At 41.9% G+C, this 26592-nt stretch overlaps 1 pseudogene; it reads right to left on the reverse strand.

Moving 5' to 3' along the window:
* The window catches only part of LOC142165422 (putative cytochrome c biosynthesis protein), a 49134-nt pseudogene extending 39764 nt beyond the window's left edge, over positions 1-9370 (reverse strand).
* Positions 9371-26592: the final 17222 nt, after the last annotated feature.

Raw genomic sequence — 26592 nt, forward strand, 5'->3', positions numbered from 1 at the left:
GTCACGTTTTCTGTATTCTGTAAAAGCATTTTGAATCCTGCTATAAATAAATCTGCAAGCATGTAATTAACTAGGACTATTTCTGTTTTCAATTAGTAGAGACAAACGCGACAAGAAACGTAGTTGCTATAGGGTATCCTTTTAAAATAAGAATGAGACGAGCCCCGACAAACAAAATGTATAAAGCTGCGGGGCCGTCACAAAATGTATGGTTTAATTAGAATTCGGAAGAGCCGTTTAGCGAATTTCACGGTCTTCCCAAAATAATAATGCGATAGTCTCTTTAGGCCCGTGTTTAATATTTTACTTTCTTAAGCCTGGGTGTGCATTTCATGCGACCCAAATCCAAATCTCAAAACATCAAATAAAATGCGTTCCGGATTGTGGGTGCATTTCATATGATACAGTCCAAAGACGTGTTTTAAGCGATGTTCACATTCTTGTAAAACAATAATAATAAAGCGGTTAAAAGTTAAAATTGGCACATTGGTTCATAATTGTATTTAAAATCAGATAAATAAGCCGAATATAATAGTTGAGCGACCGTGCTAGAACCACGAAACTCGGGAATGCCTAACACCTTCTCCCGGGTTAACAGAATTCCTTATCCGGATTTCTGGTACGCAAACTGTAATATGGAGTCATTCTTTTCCTCGATTCGGGATTAAAATTGGTGACTTGGGACACCCTAAATCTCCCAAGTGGCGACTCTGAAATAAATAAACCAATCCTGTTTCGATTGTCCTTTAATTGGAAAAAACTCCCTTGTACCCTCTCGGGTACGTAAAAAGGAGGTGTAACAGTTCTATATTGGACTGTCATGCTAAGACAGTGACGTTGGCTTTGCCGGATGTACCACAGATTGAATGGTTCGACTGATTTTGTCCCTAGTAGGGTGATTTCATTTTTGAAGGACCCACAGATGGTTGGGAAAGGTTAACTCTCATACTTAGTTTTTATGAGGGATGTCAGTGCACATACTCCTAGTATAGTTTCAGTCCCGGTAGTGATGGACTTTCCGGATGTGTTTCCTGCAGACCTGTCAGGCATGCCCCCGGAAAGGAATATTGATTTTGGTATTGATTTGGTGTTGGGCACTCAGCCCATTTCTATTTTACCATATCGTATGGCACCGATGGAGTTGAAGGAGTTGAAGGAACAACTTCAGGAACTCCTTGATAAGGGGTTTATTTGGCCTAGTCTGTTGCCATAGAGTGCGCCTGTTCTATTTATGAAGAAAAAGGATGGCACGATGAGGATGTGCATTGATTACAGGCAGTTGAACAAAGTCACAATCAAGAACAAGTATCCTTTGCCTTGTATTGTTGATTTATTTGACCAACTTCAGGGAGCGAAAGTGTTCCCCAAGATTAATCTCCAATCAGGGTATCACCAATTGAAGATTAGAGACTTAGATATTCTTAAGACGACTTTCATTATGAGTTCCTTGTGATATCTTTTGGGCTGACCAATGCCCCAGCAACGTTCATGCATTTGATGAATAGCATGTTTCAGCCTTATCTCGACATGTTCGTTATCGTATTCATTGATGATATTCTGGTATACTCGCATAATCAGGTGGAGCACGCGGAGCATTTAAGAGTTGTGTTGCAGAGATTGAGGGAGGAGAAGCTTTGAGCAAAGTTCTCCAAGTGTGAGTTTTGGCTCAGTTCAGTGGCTTTCCTAGGACATGTGGTGTCCAGTGAGGGTATTCAGGTTGATCCGAAGAAGATAGAGGCAGTTTAGAGCTGGCCCAGACCATCCTCAGCCACAGAGATTCACAGTTTTCTTGGTTTGGCAGGTTATTACCGTCGGTTCGTTCAAGGATTTTCATCTATTACATCACCCTTGACCAAATTGACTCAAAAAGGTGCTTCGTTCAGGTGGTCGGATGAGTGTGAGGCGAGCTTTCAGAAGCTCAAGACTACATTGACCACAACTCCAGTATTGGTTTTGCCATCAGCTTCAGGTTCATATACAGTGTATTGTCATTCTTCGAGAGTTGGTATTGGGTATGTGTTGATGTAGGGGGTAGAGTGATTGCTTATGCTTCTCGTCAGTTGAAGCCCCTTGAAAAGAACTACCTTGTTCATGATCTAGAGTTGGCTGCCATTGTTCATGTGTTGAGGATTTGGAGGCATTATTTGTATGGTGTGTCTTGTGAGGTGTTTACTGATCATCGTAGCCTCCAACACTTATTTAAATTGAAGGATCTCAATTTGAGGCAGCGGAGATGGTTGGAGCTACTAAACGATTATGGTATCACTATCTTGTATGATTCGGGAAAGGCTAATGTAGTGGTTGATGCCTTGAGTAGGAAGGCGATGAGTATGGGCAGTTTGACATATATTCATGTTGGGGAGAGACCTCTTGTAGTTGATGTTCAGGCCTTGGCCAATAGGTTCATGAGGTTGGATATTTCGTAGCCCAGTCGGGTCTTAGCTTGTGTGGTTTCTCGATCTTCCTTGTTTGATCACATCAGAGAGCGCCAGTATTATAATCCTCATTTGCTTGTCCTCAAGGACAGGGTTCAGCACGACGATGCTAGAGATGTGACTATTGGTAAGGATGGGGTATTGAGGATGCATGACCGGATATGTGTGCCCAATGTAGATGGGCTTCGGGAGTTGATTCTAGAGGAGGCTCATAGCTCGCGGTATTCCATCCATCCGGGTGCCGTGAAGATGTATTAGGATTTGAGACAACATTATTGGTGGAGAAGAATGAAGAAGGATATTGTGGGATTTGTAGCTCGGCGTCTCAATTGTTAGTAGGTGAAATATGAGCTTCAGAGACCGGGTGGCTTGCTTCAGCAGATAGATATTCTAGAGTGGAAGCGGGAGTGGATCACCATGGATTTTGTAGTTGGGCTCCCACAGACTTTGTAGAAGTTTGATGCTATTTGGGTGATTGTGGATTAGTTGACCAAGTCCGTGCACTTCATTCCTGTGTGAACTACCTATTGTTCAGAGTGGTTAGCGGAGATTTACATCGGAGAGATTGTTCGCCTGCATGGGGTTCTAGTTTCAATCATTTCAGATAGGGATACTCAGTTTACTTCACAGTTTTGGAGGATCGCGCAGCGAGAGTTGGGTGCTCATGTGGATTTGAGCATAGATTTTCACCCTCAGACGGACGAGCAGTCCGAGTGCACTATTCAAATATTGGAGGACATGTTGCGTGCTTGTGTAATTGATTTTAGAGGGTCATGGGATCAGTTTCTACCGCTCGCGGAGTTTGCATACAACAATGGTTATCAGTCGAGTATTCAGATGGATCTATATGAGGCTTTATATGGGAGACAGTATAGATCTCCAGTTGGTTGGTTTGAGCTAGGCGAGGCTAGGATTTTGGAGACAGACTTAGTATTGGATGCTTTAGACAAGGTAAGAGTGATTCAGGAGCAGCTTCGTACAGCGCAGTCGAGACAGAAGATTTATGCTGACAAGAAGGTCTGTGATGTGTCTTACATGGTTGGGGAGAATGTTCTACTAAAGGTTTCACCCGTGAAGGGTGTTATGAGATTTGGGAAGAAGGGTAAATTGAGTCCTCAGTTCATTGGTCCTTTTGAGGTGCTTCAGAGGATTGGGGAGGTGGCTTATGAGCTTGCTTTGCCACCCAGCTTGTCGAGTGTGCATCTGGTATTTCATGTTTCTATGTTTCGGAAGTATATTGGTGATCTGTCTCATGTTTTGGATTTCAGCACGGTTCAGTTAGAAGGTGATTTGACTTATGATGTGGAGCCAATAGTTGTTTTGGAGCGTCATATTTGAAACTTGAGATCAAAGTATATAGCTTCAGTGAAAGTGCAGTGAAGAGGTCGGCCAGTGGCGGAGGCCACCTAGGAGACCAAGCAGGAGATACAGAGCAGATATCCTCACCTATTTGAGGCTTCAGGTATGTTTCTTGACTCGTTCGAGAACAAACATTTATTTAAGAGGGGGAGGATGTAATGACCTGGCCGATCGTTTCATGGGTTACCACTCCATTTTCACCATTTATGATTCTTTATGTGTTGTTCAATTGTATTATGTGGTATCGGGTTGTTTGGTTAGGGTTCAGAGTGGTTGTGTAGAGGAATGAGACACTTAGTCTCTTTTGAGTAAGCTTAAGTTGGAAAAGTTAACTGGATGTTGACTTATGGGAAGAAGGTCTCAAATGTGAATTCTGATGGTTCGGATAGCTTCGTCAGGTGTTTTGGGACTTAGAAGCGTGAACGGAATGTATTTTGGAGGTCCGTGGTAGATTTAGGCTTGAACTGGTGAAATTGGAATTTTGACGTTTTCCGGTTGGTAGTGGAAATTTTGAGATCAGGGTTGGAAATGAATTCCCGAAAATTGAGTAGGTTTGTTATGTCATTTTTGATGTGTGTGAAAAATTTCAAATAATTCGGGGGAGGTTTGATAGACCTTTTGATGATATGTGACTTGTTCGTATTTTTGGATGAGGTTCTGGGGGCCTCGGGATGATTTCGGATGGTTATCGGAAAGTTTGGAAGTTGGAGAATGCAGCTGAAGCTACTAGTTCTGTCATAACCGCATATGCGGTTAGGGGACCGCAGGTGCAAAGACCGCAGAAGCGAGGAAGGTTGCAGATGCGGTTGGGCAGCGCAGAAGCGGGAGTTGAGGCACACCTGCGAGCCCACAGGTGCGATGAGCCCGCAGGTGCGGACGAGGGGTTTTAAGTGAAAATCCGCAGATGCAGAGATTTTTCCGTAAGTGCGGACCACATATGCAATAATTTGTGCGCATGTGCAAAAATGCCTGGGCAGAAACTATATAAACCCGCTTTTGTGAATTTCAGCTTTGTTCCACCATTTTTGAGACGGGTTGAGAGCTTTTTGAGAGGATTTGAAGAGGAATTCAAGGGATAAAGCTTGGAGGTATGATTTTTGAACCCAATACTTCATTCTATGGCATTATCTTACTGATTATGCTTGAAATTATTGGAATTTAAGGGTTTAAAATTGGAGAACTAGGGCTTAGTATTGGAGAGTTTCCGTTGGGGATTTGAGGGGCCATTTAGGGTCCGATTTTGATGTTCTTGGTATGTATCGACTCGTGGGAGGATAAAGATTCTATTGATGTGATTTTTATCGGATTCTAAGATGTGGGCCCGGGGGTCGGGTTTGTCCAATTTTGGAATTTATGGTGTAATTTGATTATTTTCGCGTGGGCTTTGTTCCCTTAGCTTATATTGATGTTATGATTCTGATTTTGGATTTATTCAAGGTGAGTTGAGGCCGAGTCGAGAGGCAAGGGCATCGCGGAGTAGGATTTTATCTGGTTTGAGGTAAGGAAGGATTGTAAATCTAGACTTGAGGGTATGAAACCCCGGAAGTTTGTACTGTTTTGATAAATGAGGTGACGGGCATGTAGGCATGCACCTGTAGGGATTGTGATTTGGGACGTCCCGTGGCAACTGTAAAGTTACATATTTTGATAAACTTTATATGATATCCATGTGTTTTAGAAATGAATCTGTTAACTTGGGCGGAATGCCATGTTCTGGGCCTTGTACCGAACTATTTGGACCATTAGGGGTGTTTTACTACTTTTCTCACACTGTTTTGATTTGAAAGCATATCCTCAGTCATGATTTTACCTGTTTATTATTGATTCAGTTTCATTACTCTTCTTTCAAATATAAGAAAACTGTTTAAGCTGAGTTCCCTAATTTTCACTGAAATGATCGAGTGGCTGTGAGGTTAATGACTGAGAGAGTGGTCGAGGACCCGATGGTGAGTATTATATATATATTTATGGATCGGGCTATGAGCCGCAGTGATATTTATATATGTATATGGATCGGGCTGCATGCTGCAACGATATTTATATATATATGGATCGGGTTACATGCCACAGCGATATGTTGGATCGGGCTGCGCGCCACAGCGATATAGCGCTTGGGATGTAGGAGCCCCTCCGGAGTCTGTACACTCCTAGTGAGCATAGTCGACTATACATTATGGATCGGGTTATGCGCCGCATCGGTTATTATTATGAGATATCTATTGAGTGGGAGTGTTGGGTGTGAGCATTGACTGACGAGAGTCGAGTCACGAGTGACTGAGAGGCTTGCCCGAGGGGTTATACTTATGAGTGATACTTTGCCCGAGGGGCTTGTTTATGAGATGCTATGTTTTCACTGTTCTTTCATACTGAGCCTTTATTGAAAAATGTTGAATAAATGCTTTAAAGGATTTTCATTGAAACTGGAGTTTTTACGAGACATTTGGTTATCGAACTGCAGATTTTGACTTCGATATTTCTTTTGAGATTCTTAATAAAGTATGCATATGATTTTAAATGCTCGTCACTGCACTCAAACTTTATTTAATTTGGTTACTTACTAAGTTGGCGTATTCACGTTACTCCCTGCACCTTGTGTGTAGATCCAGGTAGTAGAGAATCAGAGTGAGAGCTTTCAGCAGCTTCTGTGTATTTTCGGAATTAGCAAGGTAGTTGCACGGTGTTCACAGCCCTGCCTTTCTCCTTCCTATCCTAGTACTTTATATTTCAGACTTGTTTTGTATTAAGCAGACAATGTTGAGTTGTACTTAGTGGCTCATGACTAGTGACACAAGATTCGCACTATGTTGATGTATTTACGTACTTGTTTCCACATATTTTTATATAGATTATAAATGAGAGATTTGAGACTTATCTGATTAGAAAAATGAATTTATAAAAGAACTCGTATTGTAAATGTTGAATCGGCTTGCCTAGTAATGTGATAGGTGCCATCACGACCAGGGTGGTTTGGGGTCGTGACATAAAGTCATACAGTTAGTTAAACAATGTAGTAAATACCTAAATGTAAAACCTTAAGTTCAGACAAAAAACTCACTTCATCCAAGATTTGACAACATTGGTGGTAACTAAAAAAATTGACTTGGTGGTCATTTTGCCTGTTAGTCTACTTTTTTATATATTTTTGCATTGAATTTTGTGATTCTATTATGATGCTCTTAATTTGCTAATTGAATTTAAAAAGAATAAGCAAAATATCTATATGTAGTAGACATGGAGTATATATTAACACCACAACCTACAATTTCTCTTTCAAATCATTGTGTTGTCATATTTCACTAGATACACATAAACTTGAGTTGTTCTGGTTACTTCCTATAATTATTCTATGCCATATGAACATAATGCTAAGAAAGTGAAGATGCACAAATGATACATTGGCAATACGTCTAGCATACCAGCCCGAGGGCGTAGTTCAAGTGGCAAATATTGAGGAATTGTAGCTTATCCCACAAGTTTGAGTCTTGTGCCATGCGAACTAAGTGCGGTATTTAAATTTCATGAGTATAGAAGGTTGCAGTTGGTCCCAAGGATTCGCCAATATCTAGGTCATCAAAAAGGAAAAAATACATTTCATGTACCATCCAGTCTTGTTTATTTATTTTATTATTATACTGTTGTGAGATCTTTCAATTATAAAATTCTTCTTTTAACTTGGTTATAACACACCATAAGCATATGTCCTCATACCTTGAGACTTGAGTCAACAAAACCTAAAGTTCTATTATCTACTTAATTCGCCTCCCTATGATTATAAGTAGAACAAATGAGCTTGAATTTTAGTTGCTTATGCTCTAGTGAAATGAATATGAAGAGGTTGTTCGGCAGATGAACTTTATTTAAGTAGTTTTCTTCAAGTTCAGGACATATCTACATTGATAATTTTAGCAAAGATTATTATGCATTGTCAAACTACTCTCCTAAAGGATAGAAAAAGAACTAGATATTATGCATCCTTGTTAGAAGAAACGGAAAATTCATATCAATAGTTAGATTTTGCTAATTTTATAATATCCAAGAACATATTTTATCCTCATATATGAACTCCAAATGCAAGGAAGTTAATAGATAAAGTATTATATTCTAACCCGGAATCTGAATGTAAAAATTTACATATAACAACAGTCAAACATACAATAAAAAGGGGCAAACTTACATGTCTTTCTCCATCTTGGTCCATCTTTAGCCACAATATTCCTGCAAAAGGAAGAAAGAGTTCAAAGCTAAATTCTTTCTATAACATAATTCTGATTTTATTAAGTTTTGTTAGCTCAATATGTGGAAAACTGTAATGTCAGCTTCAATCCACTTTAGAACCTTAGCCGCCTCTAAGAATTTTCCCCTGAGAAAAAAGATGTTAAAACACATTAGGAGGTATTATCAATTTATTATACTTTGACATGTATGAACTTACATATTGACAGAACATAATTGAAACCGTTTTTCCAATTACTTGAAACATAAGAAATTCCTAGGAATCTTAAAGCGGATGAATACAATTCAGAATTTAAGTCAAACATTCAAAAATAATTTTTCCACTTATCAAATAATTCATAAATAGAAAAACACATAAAGTGCTCTGTGTATCAGGCTAGACCTACGAAAGTTTTACAGTCACAAAATATTGTGATAACAAATGAATATATTATGCACCAAAATTGAGATAGAAAATACACCAAAAGGAAATTGCAGAAGCAAACTCACAAAACCCAGGAAAAAAGTCAAAGAAGACATACAAAATATGTTGATAGACGCAAATCAAATACTCAAAAAAACTTCAGCAGAAGCAAAGAGAACAAAACAATAGAAATGGACCCAAGAGAGATATCAAGATAGCAATGTAAATGTAATATATTGTCTCTATTGGATTAAAAGACACGTGGAATCATCATGCTTTAGAAGCAAATGGAAGAGACAAGTACTCTTTTCAGTACAAAAGTGCATTGGTAAGTATGTAAAGTCTATACTATATGTCCTAAAACAGCCAGGTCGAAACCTTAACTTTTCTATTTGATAGAAAAATAAGAAAAGAGATAATATTATCAAGTTATTAAAGTCCAATTATCTCAGAATGTATCAAATGTATCAAATATACTCTACCCTATCCCCCTTCCCCGAATAAAAACAAGCATTATCCCTAATGCTTAGCAAAATAAGAGTAAAAGAGTGAAGAAAACTCTCTATAGCTCCTTGGACATTATTGTGTCCCCAACAATATCATCGCCCTATGGCTCAGCCAAATGAATCTCATCATCATCGACTCTAGGTGTGGCTGGTTTGGCGAACATTTGACGCGCTGCCTCAGCAGTGTCGGCAGTAAGGTCTGGCACTTCAGATTGGTCAGCTGGTGCTACCGATACAAATGGGGCTGCAGGATCTGGAGCCGACTAGTTCGGGTCAAGTAACATGTCAAATGGAAGATCTCCGGCTGGAGCAATTCTGTTCACTTCTCTTCGGAGCTTGTCCACTGACTTCTTGCTATCCATGGATTTTCTCATCTTCTTTACTTCCTTTCCTAGATCTTCGATCACTGACCCGTCATGTACCAATGTAGCCATAATTGTGTTCTAGTTCTCTAGGAGCTTCTTCAATGTCTCTTCAACGGCCGGGGGAAACTGAGGTGCCTGAGTAGTAGATTGTGCTACAACAATATTGGATAAGTCAGACATCGTTGTAGTAGTTGTATGCATCTATTTGTTAAGACTCTCCAATGTCTCGAAGACTCGCAGTACAGAAAGTGAGACTGTAGGCATTGGGCCTGGCTTCAAAGCCGAGGTGAAAGTTGTGGCAAGAACTGCATTAGGGGCTGTAGATAATGGCAGGGGCATAACTGAGGTACTAAAGAAAGGCTCGGCCGAAGTGGATAGAATATCAACTGTCTCAGTAACTACCACAACTAGCTCATTAGACTTTCCTGTGGTGGTAGAAGGCTGACCTTTCCTTTTCGGGTTGTTCGCATCCCTCAGTGAGTACCAAGAGAAAGGCTTCTTCAGCCTCCCATTTGTATCATAATCCCTCGGCTCTACCCATGCATTAGTGAGATATTCTATAATAGTGTTGGAATACATGTAGGACAAGTCAACTAGTCAAGCAATCATTAAGATGTTGGCTAACATCACGACACCCACATTGATAGGGTACCCAACCATAATAGAAGCAAGCAGAATTGCCCCGATGGACCAGAAGGTGAGTAATTGCCCCGATGGACCAGAAGGTGAGTCTCATTCTGGCTCGAGTCCAGTCTGCTGTAGACAAAGGTTTGCCAACCCTTCGCCTCGAAACTCAAAGTGTTCTGGTGAATAGGAACACCAGTGGCAATCCATGGTGGTGGTGGCCCTAGTGTATCTAAAATCTCCGCTCTTCAAGGTCATGCTGCGTCTCCCAGTGTATACTTCTCCAAATATTCCTTCGGCTTAACATCTTCGAAGCCCAAGTATGTGTTGAGTGTATGCTTATCAAATCTCACTTTGAGGTTGCACACTTTGGTTACCTTTGTCCTCTTTTTCATATGAGCCACATTTGCGTAGAATTCACGGACAAGATACTCTTTGGCATCCACTACACTGTGAGTGAACCACATCCACCCCTTGCATTTACTGAACTGTCTCAACACTGCTGGGTTGTACCTCTCCAAATCTTTCAGCAGAAACTGTCGCTTAAGGGTTAGCGACCTTTCTGGACACCATGTATGGAAGCTAGTGAAAGCTTCCAGGTTGACGAATTGGTCCTCCCACTTTGTTTCAAATGTATTTGTCAAAGATATTTCATCTTTTCTTTGTACAAGGACAAACTTGCATAAGCATGGTACCAGAATTCATCCAATTCATTCAAATGTGCAAACCTCAAGTTAGTGCCTGCATCCCAATAAAGATTCAACTTCTTTAGAGCCCACATGGCCTTGTGCTCTAGTTCCATCGGAAGATGACAAGCTTTTTCAAACACTCACCAGTATGGCGATATTCCGATAGGTGTTTTGTAATTTGTTCGGTAAGACCATAATGCATCATCAAGCTTCTTGGACCAATCTGTCCGATTAACATTTACCTTTTTGGATAAAATACTCTTTATCTCCCGGTTGGAGACTTCGACTTGACTGCTAGCTTGTGGATGATAGAGAGTCATGACTTTATGAGTAACACCATACTTGCTAAGTAAAGTGTCAAAAGCCTTATTGCAAAACTGTGAGCCTCACATTGCTTATAATAGCCTACGGAGTACCAAACCTTGTGAAAATATTCTTCTTCAAGAACGTCACCACACTTTTTGACACATAATCCACCGCGACCAAGATGTAGGTTTTTAGATAAGAACTCAAAATGGACCAATGAAGTCAATACCCCACACATCAATAATATTAATCTCCAAAATGATAGTGAGCGGCATTTCATTTTTCTTTGAGATTCCACCGGCCCTTTGACATTCATTACATCTTTGTAAAGAAGGGGCCAATAGAAACCACAACTAAGCACTTTGGTTTTCGTTGTCGCTCTACCATGATGACCACCATATGGTGAAGAATGACAAGCCCCAAGAATTTTAACTTGTTCTTCTTCCAGTACACATCTTCTAATCACCCCATCTGTACAAATCTGGAATAGGTATGGCTCATCCCAATAGTAATCTTGACAATCTTGTTTGAGCTTCTTCATTTGGTTTGAAGAGAACTCATCCGGAATGATTCCACACACAAGAAAATTTCTAAATTCATAAACAATGGCACCTATTTCATTGAAATAACCAATGATTGCTCATCAGGGAAGGAGTAATTGATTTCAAGGCCATCATGCGGCCTCCCCCCCTCCAAATGAGACAAGTGGTCCGCCACTTGGTTTTTACAACCTTTTCTATCTTAGATGTCAATATCAAACTTTTGCAACAAAATCCCCCATTTCATCAACCGAGCTTTGGAGTCGTTCTTTCTCATAAGATACCGAAGCGCCGCATGATCCGTGTGGACAATGACTTTTGCACCCATCAAGTATGGGCAACACTTCTCAATTGCATACACAATGGCAAAGATCTCTTTCTTTATAACGGTATAGTTGATGTTACACCCCATATTTTCGTACGTGAAAGTACGCCATAAATAAATTGATGAAAGCTCATAAATGAGATGTTATATCCTGTATTTTTGTACGTTAAAGTATTGTTGTAAGTTAATTGATGTAAGCTCGGGAATGAGATTATTTTGGGATTATAAGTATTATGCTATTTCAAACAAGGCATAGGTAAATCCGTGAAGGTGAGAGGGTAAGCAAATAAAAAAAAGACGAGTTTCGTTGAAGTTTGACATTTTGAGATAAAATGCGGTTCAAGCTATAATACCCCGTCTTTATGGACTAGTGTCATACAAGGTACCACATGACCATGATAGTAAGATGTATAAGGTGTATTAAAAGTGAGTAGTATATTAAGTAATTTGAGATAATTCTTAATTATGTGGATAATTGGGTAATTATTAATTTAATGGGAGATTAGCAAGATAATTAAGAATGGGTGGATAAGCCTAAAAGGCTCTCTAACATAGCAACACCCCTTATCCCCATTTATGACTCTTAAAACCATTGTTAATAAGATGGAAAGATTAAGGGATAAGTGGCTAAGCCACCACATGAAGTGGGGCCCACAACCATTAAATATAAGGCCTCTATACTTTAGCATATATCAAATGCTAAAGTATGATCTTCAAGAATTCAAGAACATAAGTTTTCATGATCTTCAAGAATTCAAGATCGTAAGCTTTCATGATATTCATGAATTCAAGAACGTAAGCTTTCAGGATCTTCAAGAATTCAATTGCGTGAGATTTCATGGATCTTCAAAAATTCAAAAACATGAGATTTCATAGCATCTTAAGAAACATGAGATTTTACAATTATAAGGAAGTACGCTGCAATATTTCTCAAGAATATCATACGAATTTTTCCCTACTCCAATCTTGTTGTCACGTGTTTTGTCGCAATTAACGTATGTTAGAAGGATTATCAAGAGAATCGACTCAGGTACGTTAAGGCTATCCCTTCTTCTTTTTTGCATGATCTATACGACACAAACGAAACGAGCAAAATGCACAACTTCCATAAATGACTCTATTCATAGAAGTATTAGAGGTGCCTATGTTCTTGAATTCTCATATGTCTTATTATTTTATCATTTATTCATGGGTCTCAAAAAATACGTAAGTTGATAAAGTTTATTTCATGATATTAATCAGAGGTATAATGGTCTTATGACGTTCCAAGAGATTTTATTGACATACTTCTCATGCATTGCATTCATTTATACATATACATTGACCCATGACCAGATGGCATTATATACGCGTATATATATATATATATATATATATATATATATATATATATGGGATATGGGAAAAGGTTACGGCGTTATATATGCACCACCACCTGATCAGTTGGTATACGTTGATGATTTTGCCCATAGTAGCCGAGATGATATGATGGGATGCCCTCATAGGCTTGATGATGTTATGTACACCTATACCTATGCATGACATGACATTTATACGCATGTGCATGGAATTATAAATGTTTCAAAATCTACAAAGTTATTTAGATTTACATGCGGAATTCTTTATTATATGTTTCATTTATGTCTCTTATGTATTGATCTTTTGCCTAGGGACGCTATGTTTTATGCCCGTAGGTCCCGATAGACAGGTCGAGAGTCCTCCAAGTAGGCTATCAGCTCAGCGGAAGATGTTGGTGTGCTCCATTTGCTCCAGAGTTTCTTGTTTGATCAGTATGATTTAGACGTGTATTGTTTGGTATGGCGGGGCCGTGTCCCAACCTTTATGATAAGCATGTACTTTTAGAGACTTGTAGATAGATGTCATATATACAGATACTTGTATGGCCTTGTCGGCCTATATTTTAAGTATATAATGGATCACATTGGCATTATAGGCCCGTATGTCACAAGTATGAGTTTCTATATCAAATTAGGTCATTCAATGTCCGGTATTCCCTCATGTTTACTCTGGTTATCTCATGACGCCTCTTCTGGCCCACTTACGTATGATGATGTAATAAGAAAGATATATTACGTTGGTACTCGGTTGTGTAAGGTACCGGTGCCCGTAGAGGCCCATTGGCTTGGGTCATGACATAAGTGGTATTAGAGAAACTATGTCCTAGGGAGTCTACAAGCCGTATCTAGTAGAGTCTTGTTTATGGGTGTGTCGTGAACCACACTTATAAGTAGGAGGCTACAAGGCATTTAGGACTATCACTCTTTCTTCTTACTCTAGATCGTGTTATAGAGCTCACCTATAAGAATTCAAACTCCTAACTTCTAATCGTAATGAGACGATACCTACATCCAGAAAGACAAGTTGTAAGAGATTGAATGTGGCTATGGAAGAGTCGAGTTACGGGAACATGATTTTTCATGATGCTTATGATGAGTAAATGTTAGGTCTTTAGTAGATTATGTGTGTACTAAGACATGTAAGCCTCTTGTTAAGGAGCCTTAAGGTAAAAATATCTATCCACCACTATCGTGAAAGGCAATGAGAGATTCAGAAGATAGATACAAGTTTGGACAAGTAAAGAAAGGTACGAGCCACCCAGTTAATGAAGATTATCAGCATTTACAATTCAGGCAGATTAATATAAGCCTTTTGAGTTACCTTCAACAATAACAGAGGTATATACAATTGATAACACTCATTTCAGTTATGCCCTATGGGGGCTGACATGTATAGTTTAAAAGAAGACGAGATATCAGGATCCGACTGGGGTTAGAGTAACCCAAAATAGTGAAAGGATTATTTGTGTTAGTTGGCATTTTTCAAGGATATTGCAAATTTGGTAACAGGTCTCCTTATGAGATATCTAGATGGTGCACTCTAAAATAGTACAGCTAGATATGAGCACTACAAAGATAGGCACTGGAAGCCTGGAAGGGATAAATATTATCTTAGTGTTGCTCCCGTCCCTAGTAGAGAGAGAATGTTTGGCAACCTGAAGGGCCAGTGGATGGAGCAAGTGGAGCTAAAGGCAAAAGAATGTCTTGTTGAAGTTTTCAGAATAAAGTGATAGACACAAATGTTAGAAGGGAAATACAAAGAGAGTAAATGAAGCATTATGAGTAAGACGTGATACATGGATGACAACGGTAGATAAAAAATATAATAGTATTACGGAGTCTATAGTCAAGTGAGGGAAAGGACGAGAGGTGACAAGCCTTGAACAACAAAAGAGTATAAGACATAAAGTCATATCCTCATTTCAAGAAAATAAGTTCGTTACTCCAATGCAACTACCAAAAAGAAAAGTTAAACCCCAGAATAATAGAAATAAGTATGGATTGGTGAACAAGATAAACGAAAAATGAATTAGGGACTCAGTGATTTGATAATAGTCGACATCATGAGAATTCAGAGATTGCGTTCCGGTGATAGTAGAATGGACGACAAAAGAATAACCTTTAAAAGTCATTCAGGAAGATGCTTTCCTAAAGCAAGAAAGGTAAACAAAGTTAAGCTTAAGGGATTATATGTGCCAGTTACACCCTCGCGATTAAGGAAATTTGTTATCCTTGGTCCAAAATAATTAACGCAAGGCGAGTAAGGGTCATCGATGATGTGAAAAGATGCCAAAGACAAAGAGGTAAAACATCTATAGGTAGATAATTCTAAATATTATTACTCCCCTAAAGGGGGAATATGGAGTGATGTGACATTAAGTTAGAATTAAGTGGTTCTAGTAACTATGGAATGGTAAGGGAAGAATGTGATTAAAAATGAGGAAGGAATGAGATTGCACTTATTTGAATCCTACAGATATGCTACGATTCCACAACATTATGAAAACATAATGTCAAAGAGATGAAGTAAGGGTTCCTGCCTGAGATGGTATTCATAAATAAGGAGCCAGTAAGAGATGTAAGTTAAGACAAAGGAAATAACCCAAGAGAGATTACGCAGAATATTGATATGAGAATGGGCCAACGAGTAGTTAGTAGTTGATTCAAGAAGAGCATGGTTATGGATAGATAAGAGGATACAAACAAATCAATAGATTGGGCAAGATAAATAGAGTGAACCCCAATATGGGGAATTCAGTCTCGTAGATATGACATCGTGACTCTTAAGAAATATGTTTATCCTGAAAATGGTAATAACAATTAAATTTATTTATGGTACTCTAAAATTACGTGATCTATTTTTATGCTAGTTGTTAAGCAGTCAATGCTATGTATGTAAGACTTAGAAACGAAATAATAGTTAAGGATAGGGCGATAATCAAACTATTGGGTCAATTATAAGGGCCGCGAGCCTGTCGATTCGGGGCCTCGAGGTCAATTTCGGAGCTTGGCAGGGAGCTATCGAGGGGGGCGGAATACGACTAATAGTTAAAATAGAATTAGCGAAGGCTCTTTATGGCCAATGATAAGCATTAAATGATGAACAATAACGAAGATAATAAATGGGAGCAATAATATCAAGAGAATATGTTAGAGAGCGAAAGAGAATGTTCTTGTATATTTTGTGTGGAGAAATTGGATCAACAGAAGTTTACAAAATGACAAGGATCCCTTTATATAGGAGGGAATCCCAGCATTGTACAAAATTCATTAATTACAAAGATATAGGGATGGGACAGCTAGGTGACGCCCTGATTCGGGTTTAGAGTAGTCCACTAGGCTCTGTCAGTCCTGGCCACGTGCCTTGGGAACTCCCCATCTCTATCATAGCCATGGTCAATGTTATCCCAAGGTCGAGCGTCGACGAACCTCGAGGGAGGAAACTCAAACATAACCTTGTAGCCTCGAGAGTTCGAGACGGCCTTCTCAGGTGCCTCGATGATGAGAAATTGGACCCTCTAATTTCACCGTATACAAATAGTCCCTGCGTTTCTTATAGAGGAGCGATGAGAAATGATTATGAGCTTTTAACCCGAGGGCATCATCATTGTGACATCAGCCTACCAGAGCATTAAATGCCATGCCCAAAAACTGCGCAAGGGTTGCCGTCAAATGTGACTATCGAGAAGCCCACGAACCGCTACTAGTTCGTCCCTTCTGCTTCCCACAAGGTTACTATAAATTCACCAATTGTTGGATAACTCTTACTTTCCCAACTACTCCAGATTTGCAAAGCTAGACCCATCCCTACTTGCATCCTTTCTTCTTTTTTCTTAGAGAAATTTCGCCATCATCATGGCCAGAACCTTCAAGATGGTTCCTCGAAAGGACGAGGTTGCCTCTTCATCTTGAAAGTCTAAAGGGAAACCCAAAGTGATACCTACCTTGGAGAAATGTACTCCTACCAAGCTTGATATGTCGAAGGAATTTACCATTGATAACACCTTATCCACATCGGGCCGATGCAAACACGTGTCCTGATACATTAGTGTTGTGACCAACATAAAGACGATAAAGACTGACTACCAATGGAACGAGGCAGTAGAGGTGGAGATTCCCAGCCCTGAATAAGATATAACAAATCACAAGGTTGGCTTCCTTTACGTGTATACTTACCCATTCACTTTGGGTCCTGTCAATTCCTCTGAATCCTCTCCTCTAGAGATAGATCTGGTTATCCTCGATTTTTGTGACAAATATCAAGTGACGCTCGGCCAAATCTATCCTTCTTTCTGGAGGATAGTCTTGATGCTCCACCATTTCACTGAAGGGGTTGTGGGTGAGACCTTTACCCTCAACCATTTGATTAGGTTGTACAACCTTTGATTTTATCAAGGTTTGATCAAGCTTCACCATCGACCAAAAAATTATTTTTCTCGATCACCGACGAGGGGAAGGACCGAGGGTGGAAGAGTAGGTTTGTCCAGGTGAAAACCTCAGACATAATTCCGGTCGGGAGGATGCCTTTCCCAGAGAAGTGGAACACACAACATAAGCATTTTTTCCTTAGTCATATTTTGTGATCTTCTTTCCTTTCTTCCGAAATAATGACCTCTTTGTGTTTCCTGCAACCACCGCTTGTTACTCCGAAGTGGTCTCGGATTTGTCGGGGTGGATCGAACGGTTTGACATCGCATTCCTATATCATGTTCTATCTTGGACCGACCTGGCTAAGAAGCTATGGGTGGCCAAGAATCACGGTAAAGCTTCCTTACCACCTATGCCTTAGATTTATGTTTCTCCCCATATCGTTTGTGCTAATAAATTACGGTTACTACGCTCGTGCAAGCCTTGGTGAGAATATGCTGATGAGGCCACCCGTGGTGGTGAGACGGAGACTTCGGAGCCCGGAAAGGGCAAGAAATAGAAAGGTAAGGCAATTGCCGATCCTCCCGTGGCAAATAAACCTAAGTCACGCGAGCCTCGAGCAGTTGCTAGGACCTCAGCTTCAACTTCCGGAGCAAGTCCCGGCGTTGAGGATGATGATGATGATGAGTACCAGCTGGTAGGAGGATGAGGTCGAGCACGGGAGCCACACAAGTGCCTCGACCGAAGGCTACTGAATCGGGAATGGCCGACTCAAGCCGGTTCCATAGATCGAAGACCCTCGAGGAGTTTGGTGCAGTTTCCGCTGGGGGGACCATTGTTGCTGACCCTGAAGGGTCTCGACCCGAAGATTTCCAAGAGCAGGAGTTGCTCCTCGGGGATATTGGTGACATAGATGATTTCATTTTCGGCTCTCATTTCTCGTCAGGGGAGATAAGGGATGCTCAAGATGCAAAAGCCGCCAAAGACAGGGGTCCTCTGAAAGGGGGAGGCACGCACGGCAATATTCTTGACGATGTTAGCGAGAACGTCGATCTTGACGCTCCTGGCTCTCTCAAGGTGGCGGAGAGGTTCATGTAGCAGGTGATAGCTGCTTTAAGTATATTTCCTTTAGTCTCGAGCATCTTTCTTCATTGTTTTAACTCTATGTTTTGCTGTAGTGTAAGGGGATTTATGATCATGTCCTCTCCAGGTTTAACGAGGAGCTTTCATGTCATGAGAAGGAACTTGAGAAGCTGTTTTTGAGACCGCGAAAGTCGGAAGCTCGCTCTGCCCGGAAGGAGAAAGAGTCAGGTGAGCTCCACGCTACTTTGGAGGGAGCACTCCGAGAAAAAACTACCCTTGCCGAGCAGGTATTTTGTTATGCATGGGTATTTTCTTCGCTCCCATAATTTGATACTGACGGTTTTACTTTTCCCTTCGTAAATCGGTCAAAGGGATTTGCTGATTGGGCAAAAGGATAAGGAGATCCACGGGTTGAAGGAACAAAATGAGGTGGCTACCTCAGAGTTGGCATCGACCCACGATCTTCTCCAAAATACTCGAAAGTAGGTTGTCACGCTGGTTGCGGCCAAGTCCGAGATCGAAGGAAATGTTGATATATACTTGTAGGACGCAGCCACGGTGAATCAAATAGACTGTGATGTATCGATAAAGGCCGAGCATAAACTAGCTTGGGACATCGAACATGCTAGGGCGGAGGCGAGGAGAGAAACCTTGGAGGAGATCAAGGTCAAAGGCATCGATCTGTCAGTTGGAATTATGGATGCTCGAGAGTTGGAGAGAAAGTTGGCACTTTTGATCGCTCCAGATGAGGATCCTGGAGATGGTTTAGAAGAGAGTGGCGATGAAGAGTAGGCCTTGTGTTGCTTTTGCTTTATTCCTTTTTCCTTTCTGTGCATGTACTCTCGGGGGAGTGAGTTTTGTAAAGACGTCCCTTGTAAACATATTTCTGTCAATGAAAAAGGGTTTTTCGGCCCCAAGTTTTTCCATACTTCATATCTTTCTGTTCTTGCAGAGCTAATCTTTGAATTGAAATATTAATCCTATGGAGCCCATTATTGGAATAATTGGGACCCCTGAAATTGGGTCCTATATTGAAGTTAGGTTGATGGATGCTTTGGGGCCGGTGCTTGCGATGTCATGAAGCCCCCGAGGTCTCGAAACCTCTCAACTCTCTTGAGGTAGTAGTATTCATGTGATTTAATAAAAGGGGGCCTTGGGGTTATCCCGGGTGGTCCCGCCAGTACATTTCCCCAAGGAAAAAGTGACGTTACCATGGCCAGGATTAATTGGCCCTTTGGGTAGGCGAGCAACCGCTGCTTTGCCCCTATATATTCATTCACTTGCTTCCTAAGTGGAGATTTTGCTACTCTGAGGAAGCATTTCTCTCATAGAACTTGGTGTTTTGCGCTATTTCTCTCGTCGCTTTAACTCAAAATTTTTGCCCAGATCTATACCCTCCTCCTCTTATTCTATCGTAGTCATAACTGCTACGTCGATATCCACCCATAAAGGAGAGGGGAGTTCTACTTTTGTTCTGCGTCCGGTCGGTAGTACACTACCGGTGCCCGGTGAGCGGGCCTCGCGGTACTTTGTATCAAGGAAAGACTTTACTTTGGAGAGACCTCCCAACGTCCAAGGACATTGGGAGCACGCGTCGAGGTTCATCTCATCACTAGGGGAAGAGCACCTCGAAATGATCAGAAAATACTATGGATGGGGAGAAGGGGTGGTGCTACAAGTACCTTCCTCTAAGGATAGCATCATGACCTACGTCGAGGGGTTTTTGAGTGTGTATACGCACACTTTTACATCGGGCCCCCTCGATCGGGTCGTGCTTGAGTTCTGTCAGAGATATCAGGTTACCTTGGCGCTGGCTCACCCATCCCTTTGGAAGATAGTATAGACGATAAGATACTTTGCAGAGAAGGTCAGGCTCGACTTTACCCTCAGTCATCTCGTGAGGTTATATCAGCTGCTGCATTATCGAGGTTTGATTACTCTGCAATGTCAATCTACTCAGTCTCCTACTGTTGACGATGAAGAGAACGAAGACCGAGGATGGATGAGCCGATTCATTTGAGCTCGGACGATCGATATCATTCCTGGAGAGTTTCTGCCCTATCCTGAGAAATGGAATTTCACACGTAAGTGTCATACCTATATTTTTATCACTTTGTCCGGAGGCGAGCTCACTAGCGGCATTTTTCTGCATATATATTTTTAGCGACTTTTTGGTTACCGAATGAGGTCCCAATTTGACCGAGTGGTCTCGTAAGCTGGCCACTTGTTCGACCTATGATAAGCATAGGTGGCGAGACCTGTCTAAGGGGAGATGGGAGGCAAAGCATCATGGATGGCGCTTGGTGGCTTATTTCCCCAGAATGGTACTTTTCTTTTTAGCGTACTAACTTAGCTTCCACAGGTGTTTGATTTTTCCTAGATGAGGCCAAGTACTCTGGGGAGGAGGAGAGACTGCCGACCTTGGGGTCGAGGGTCGATGATAAACGAAAAGAATCTCCGGTGTGTGAGGAGGCTCGCAGCAGGGCGAGTCCTTCTCAATGGCTCAAGAGAGGCGATTTGACCGATCATTCAGTTTCGGAGGCTTCGATTCTAGAAAGAACATTCCTCGTTTCTACTGATGGCACTTCAAAGAGTGAAGATCATGTGGTGCCTTATTCTTCTCCTGAATAAAGGCGCTCCGGGGGATACTAAGCCATCCGACATTGGCTCGGCCTTTGGTAAGCCTCAGCGGCTCGGCTTTATGGTAAGTTTGGTAACTGGCATAGGACTATTCCGGCTTCACACTCTTCCTTTCTCATTGAATTTTCTTTTGCAGGCCTTTGACATGATCAAATCCGATCTACTTCGCTATGAGGCTCGATTGTAGAAAGCTTCGGATAGGGAGAAATCCCTTAAGCTTCTTTTCGTGAAAAAAGAAAGCGAGTTGGTATCCTTGCGGTGTGAGGCGGATCGAAGATGGAATCGCGGGAGCTGTCTCGAGAGATAGGTATTTTGTATTTCATGTTGAAGTATGCTCCTTCTTTCATATTCGGAGGTTAATGTTTGGATATTTTAGTGACAGAGCGAAACGGAGGAGCTAGAACGACTTTGCGGCGATGTTGGCAGGGTCAAACGTGAGTTCGAGGAGCTGTAAGCCCATGTAGATGCCCAAGTTGTGGCCAAGGAGAGTGCACTGGCTAAAGTTTCCACCCTGGAGATGTAAATCCGGACCGCTCGTGTGAGTGATTCTACGCGGGCGAACATGATCGCAAGGCTCGACTCTGAGCTCTCGAAGGCAAAGACCGAGGTGGTGAATGCCCGGGCCGAGGCTGTGATGAGCAGCGCCATGGCGGATTAGAGAGCAGTGGCCTATTTGAAAAGTGCTGACACTGCTAGAGCTGAGCTAAGGAGAACTCTTGGTTGTGCAGACAGCAGTAAAGCGTATGTAAAGTGTAAATCTCGAAGGGAAACTCTCGAGGAAGTTCATGCCAGGGGTTTCGATCTTTCAGAAGAGATTGAGCAAGACAAGGCGGAGGAGTATGATGCCAAGTTCCTTCTGTATGATGCCGAACACGGCAAGGACGGGGCCGTCGAGCCGTAGTCCCTAAGGGGGACGTCTATTTTCTTTCTTTGTCTTTGTATATAGTGCTTTCTCAGTACACTGTAAATAGAGCTTGTATTTTATTACATGTATGTACAAGGGGGAAACCTCACAATTTTTGTATCTTCCGGGTTCTTCTTTGCCGAGATTCTAGCAAGATCAATCGACTTTTGAGGTTGTAGGAATCCGTAGATTTGTGATACAACCCTAGGTCTTGTTGGGCTGTCTCGTAGGCTCTTATGCGCTTGGTCGATGTGACCTTTTATGTGGGATGGGGACAATGGCTCTTACGCCTTGCTCTTAGGCATATTTAGTCAACTATTTTGGGTTTAGTCTCTGAATCGGGTTACGACTCGAGCTCATTCAACCCTCAAGCTTTGTGTTTGTGTGGGCTGGCGATAATGGCTCTTACGCCTTGGGTCGAAGCGACCTTTTATGTGTGTGGCCCTGAGGCTTATTAGGATGACGACAATGGCTCTTACGTGTTTGGTCGATGTGACCTTTTATGTGGGCTTTGACTCTTTTAGGTGCGATGATCGAGCACCTTGGGAGGTTTGGCTTTGAGCCTGAGTATCTCGAAGCTGATGTTTAGAAGCTAATGTGGTCGAAGCTCTTTTGCATGTATCGAGGGTAGCCAATTTAACTAGTTCTTTCCGAAGGAGATTCAAAGTAATTGAAGGCCTATAATTTTGTAGCGATGGTCGGCCGTCCCCGAGTTACATTAGTTTAGCTGGTACAGCCGTGTGACCGTAGTCATTTCTATTCGGCTGGAGCCTTTGAGTCCCGAGTGAGATAGTTTCGGCATATATATCGAGGGTATGCATTTTTAGGGGTCTTAAATGTTTGATATATAGCGGAAACTTTGAGATCGGGTTTATGCCTTTAGTAAGGTCTTATAAGTTTTACATGCCTTTGAGGTCTTACAGGTTTGGATACTTGGTACAAGCATTGTTCATGCCTTGCTTGATGTCTTACAGATATAGTTGCTTCCTTATGTAGGTCTTACGAGACCGAGTCTACCCGCTCAGGGTCTTATGACCTCGGGTTTTTTAATGAATGGCAATTGGCGATAGTCCCCGAGTCATCGAGGGTACCTTGGCTTAGAAGCCGTTACTTGTAAACTTTGTATTGCCTTATTGAGGGCTTATAATTTCAGAGATCCCGGCCCTGAGGTCATGCATTTTTTGAGATTTTGGCGCCAGTCCCCGAGTATTCGGGGCACTTTCGACCTTGGAGACATTTTGTGATTTTCCTGTTGCTGCATTGAGGGCTTACGAGCTTGGAGTCCCGACCCGGAGGTCTTTCAAGTGTTGAATTATTGATGCCAGTCCCCGAGTGTTCGAGACGTTTTCGGCGGAGAAGTCACTTTTGCAGAGGTGCCGAGCTTCTTTTGGAGCGTGAGATGCTTTGATAAAGATATCCTTCAATTATTTGGTACAAGTGTACAGATTTTCACCGTTAGGGGCCCGGCTATATGGACACGGTTCGTTCGATCGTTTGGCCTGGTACATTACTTTCCTATCACGACCCCATTTGACGTATCTTGGCTTTTCCGAGTGGATGGCCTCCTAGGAGGATGTCCCTCAGTGCACGAGGCTGATTGCAAAAGATGCCTTGAATACTTGTTGAGTCTTCCTTAGGTAGCATGCAGATGTTTCCTCGTTAAAAACCTTGCCGGTAAAACCCTTTTCGGCATAAAATCTCGGTTGAAGGAAAAGAGTGCAACAGATGCTTTAAAACCTTAAGGTTTTCGAGCTAGGTTAGCGCTTTGACTGCTTCGGTCGGGCGCCTACGTAAGGGTTAATTATTGAATATAAAATAAAAAGGGAGATGGTTATACCTCAGTGGAGATGGTGATTTTGATCCTTGGTATTCGTTTGGATGACGCGGTACGATCCTTTATATGGACGCGACCGAGGGCGCATCTCATGGTCGTTATATTAGAAGATCATGTGGATGACGTGTTGTGGCTCGTCTGCCTTGTCCCTTTTGGGTGTTTCCCTTTCTCGAGACAGATTTTTGGCTCGGTCGCTAAGGAATTCCCAATGAAGGCCATTGTTGAGTAACCGGGCCACTTCTTCCCGGAGTTGCCGGAAATCTTCGGTCCTGTGTCCGTGCATGTTTTGAAATTCTCTTACTAAATTATAGTTCCTTTGTGGAGGATCTGATTGCATAGGCCTGGGCCATCTGGCGTCTCTGATTTTGCTGATGGCGAACATGATGTCTGACACATCGACATTAAAGTTGTACTCTGATACGCGAGGTGCCTCTATTGGCCACACGTTTCTACCAAATTCAGCTCTGTTGATGAGTCCATGAGGTTTCTGTCCTTGATCTATCCTTCGATCATTGCAAGGTGGATTGCACCTCGGGGCGTTCCTCCTCTCTTCGGTGTACAGCTGGTATCTTTCTTTGTTTGGCTTTGGCTCCTTCGCCAGAAGCCTGCTTGGGTATATTGAGCCCGAGGGGGCTCCTAGCTGGTTGTCTTCAACCCTAATCTTCGATTGGTATCGGTTTTGGACATCCAACCAGGTTGGTGGGATATTCGACCAGATTCTCTTTCAGCTGCCTCGAAGCCATCGAGCTTTGCTCGTACAAATCTTGAGAGAAGGCCTGCACCGCCCAGTCATCAGAGACTGGTGGTAGTTCCATTAATTCCGTTTGAAAGCGAGATATGAATTCTTGCAGCATCTTGTTCTCCCTTTGCTTGATCTTGAAGACGTTGGATTTCCTCATTGCTACTTTGATGGCACCGGCACGTGCTTTTATGAAAGAGTATTCTAGCATGGCAAATGAGTCTATGGAGCTAGGAGCTAGGTTGTGATACCACATAATTGTCCCCTTCGAGAGTGTTTCCCCAAACTTCTTCAATAGGACAGACTCGATCTCGTCATCCTTTATGTCGTTGCCCTTTACTGTGCAAGTGTAAGCAGTAATGTGCTCATTAAAGTCTGAGGTCCTATTGTATTTTTGGAGTTCTGGCATGATAACTTCTTTGGAATGGGTTTCGGGGCCACTTCCTCTGGGAACGGCCTTTGTAAGAACTTTTTCGAATCCACAACTTTCAGGACCGGGGGTGCGTCCGAAATTTGGTCGACCCTGGAGTTGTAGGTCTCGACCTTCTTGTAGTATGCTTCTATCATTTTCTTGCCCGATTAGATCCTTCTGGTGAGGTCCTGGAGCATTTTTATGATGGCGGCATCGGTTATCGACTCATTCTTTCTCGATCTCTCCGATACCTATTCGGCTGGGGGAGCTGTTCCCGGTGCTATCGTGCTGGGAGTTTTCTGGTGACTTTGTAGCTGAGCAATAGCTAGCTGTTGTGCCTACAACATTTCAAAAATAACATGAAGTCTAACCTCACGCTCTTCCCTGGTCGGGGTTTTCTGAGCTTCTTGTGGAGCTCCCTAACGCACGCTCCTACTGGTATTCGAGCTTATATCGATGCGTTGGGCATCGCATGAGACCACTTCCATGGGGATTGGTTTTGACGCATTACCAGGGTTTTGTGGTGTCATACTAACGCCTGGAACATCCACGTCGTTCTCTCTGTGGTCCTCGAGATTGTTTTTTTCACCTCCATTCACTGAGTTAGACATTTTGACCTCAAATCGAAGATCTTGGACAAGAAAAAGCGTGAAAGATAACTTGCGTTGTGTGACGAAACCAGGAAGAAAATAATCACTATTATTTTTAGCCCCACGGTAGGCGCCAAACTATTTACCGTGAAAATGGTAATAACAATTAAATTTGTTTATGTGACTCTAAAAATACTTGATCTATTTTTATGCTAGTTGTTAAGCAGTCAATGCTATGTATGTGAAACATAGAAATGAAATAAGAGTTCAGGATAGGGCGATAATCAAACCGTTGTGTCAATTATTGGGGCCTCGATTCTATCGATTCGGGGCCTCGAGGTCGATTCCGGAGCTTGGCAGGGATCTATCAAGGGGGGGGAAATACGGCTAATAGTTATAATAGAATTAGCGGAGGCTCTTTATGGTCAATGATAAGTAATATACGATGAACAATAATGAAGATAATAAATGAGAGCAATAATATCAAGAGAATATGTTAGAGAGCGAAAGAGAATGTTCTTGTATATTTTGTGTGGAGCAATTGGATCAACAAAGGTTTACAAAATGACAAGGATACCATTTATATAGGAAGGGAATCCCAACATAGTACAAAATTCATTAATTACAAATATATGGGTATGGGACAGCTAGGTGACGCCCTGATTCGGGTTCAGAGTAGTCCACTAGGCCCTGTCAATCCTGGCCACGTGCCTTGGGATCTCCCCATCTCTATCACAGCCGCATTCAATGGTATCCCAAGGTCGAGCATCGACGAACCTCGAGGGAGGAAACTCGACCATAACCTTGTAGCCTCGAGACTTCAAGATGATCTTCTGAGGTGCCTTGATGACGAGAAATTGGACCCTCCGATTTCACCGTA

Source organism: Nicotiana tabacum, chromosome 10, assembly GCF_000715075.1.
Source record: "Nicotiana tabacum cultivar K326 chromosome 10, ASM71507v2, whole genome shotgun sequence".
NCBI classification, from domain to species: domain Eukaryota; kingdom Viridiplantae; phylum Streptophyta; class Magnoliopsida; order Solanales; family Solanaceae; genus Nicotiana; species Nicotiana tabacum.